The following is a 1,345-nucleotide window of genomic DNA, read 5'->3' on the forward strand; positions in this document are numbered from 1 at the left end:
AAAATAATACATCAGTGTACAGTCTCCCCAGGAATCCAGAGCCCCCCACCCCCACAGATCCGCTCTGACCTTGGTGTGGTCAGACTGTCTTCCAAAATAATACATCAGTGTACAGTCTCCCCAGGAATCGAGAGCCCCCCACCCCCATGGATCCGCTCTGACCCTTGGTGTGGTCAGACTTCTTTTCCAGCTAGGGTATGAAATGAGACCAAGTTTTACTCTTGATTTGCATTTCCTTACCATTAATTTTTTTTTTTTTTTTTTAAACTGAGTCTCGCTCTATCGCCTGGGCTGGAGTGCACTGGCACGATCTCAGCTCACTGAAACCTCTGCCTCCCGGGTTCACGCCATTCTCCTGCCTCAGCCTCCCAAGTAGCTGGGCCTCCAGGTGCCCGCCACCACGCCCAGTTAATTTTTGTATTTTTAGTAGAAACGGGGTTTCACCATGTTGGTCAGGCCGGTCTCAAACTCCTGACCTCAGGTGATCTGCCCGCCTTGGCCTCCCCCAAAGTGCTGGGATTACAGGTGTGAGCCACCATGCCTGGCCTACACTAATGTTGAACATCTCTTTTTTTATGGGCATTTCCTCTTCTGTGAAAAGCTTGGTTTTCATTTTTGCCCATTTCTCGGGAGTGTAGCTTGTGCTTTTCATAATCATTTGTACTTCTTTATGTACTCAGGATATTAACCCTTTGGGGTGGCATATATATTGTAAATCTCTTCTCCCAGTTTCCAGCTGGTCTTTTTTTTTGAGACAGCGTCTCACTCTGTTGCCAGGCTAGAGAGAAGTGGCGCGATCCCGGCTCACTGCAGCCCCCAACTCCCAGGTTCAAGTGATTCTCCTGTCTCAGCCTCTCAAGTAGCTGGCCTTACAGGTACCCACCACTATGCCCAGCTAATTTTTGAATTTTTAGTAGAGATGGAGTTTCACCGTGTTGCCCAGGCTGGTTTCCAACTCCTGACTTCAAGTGATTCACCCTCCTTGGCCTCCCAAAGTGCTGGGATTACAGGCATGAGCCACTGTGCCCAGCCCTAGCTTGTCTTTTAAGATGTCCTTTGATGAACAAACATTTTAAATTTCAATATAGTCATATTTTCCAGTCTTTTATAAAATACACATTGTTTGGTCGGATTTAGGAAATCTTATCTTACTTATACATTTCATTAAAAATTTTGAAGTTTTAGGTCAGCCCAGTGGCTCACACCTGTAATCCCAGCACTTCGGGAGGCTGAGGCAGGTGGATCACGAAGTCAGGAGATCGAGACCATCCTGGCTAACACAGTGAAACCCCGTCTCTACTAAAAATACAAAAAATTAGCCAGGCGTGGTGGCGGGCGCCTGTAG

The sequence above is a fragment of the Mandrillus leucophaeus genome, unplaced genomic scaffold (genome assembly GCF_000951045.1).
Source record: "Mandrillus leucophaeus isolate KB7577 unplaced genomic scaffold, Mleu.le_1.0 Scaffold674, whole genome shotgun sequence".
Taxonomy (NCBI): Eukaryota; Metazoa; Chordata; class Mammalia; order Primates; family Cercopithecidae; genus Mandrillus; species Mandrillus leucophaeus.